Raw genomic sequence first — 354 nt, 5'->3', positions numbered from 1 at the left:
ATACTACTTGCGATCCAGTAAATTGGGATTTTTGAATGTGTTGTTATTTACTAGTATAAGTTTTGTAAATCATTCGCGAGTTTCAAAAGGTAACTTTATTTGGCTCCTCGATTTTGCATGGCCAAAGGATAACTATGTTATTATATTATTATTAGTTTTGGGTGGTAACGATGTATTTTGATGAAGTAATACGAAGTCAATATCACAAAGAAAATGTCACCATTATCAATCACCTATAATTCAAATAATATAATTTTTTTATTTTTATCTATAAATTTTAAATTTAAATCTCATTTTTAATTTTTAAAAAATATATCACAAATTTAAATCTCATTTTTAATTTTTAAAAAATAT

Source organism: Arachis duranensis, chromosome 7, assembly GCF_000817695.3.
Source record: "Arachis duranensis cultivar V14167 chromosome 7, aradu.V14167.gnm2.J7QH, whole genome shotgun sequence".
NCBI lineage: Eukaryota > Viridiplantae > Streptophyta > Magnoliopsida > Fabales > Fabaceae > Arachis > Arachis duranensis.
Note: the sequence above shows the minus strand (reverse complement) of the source record.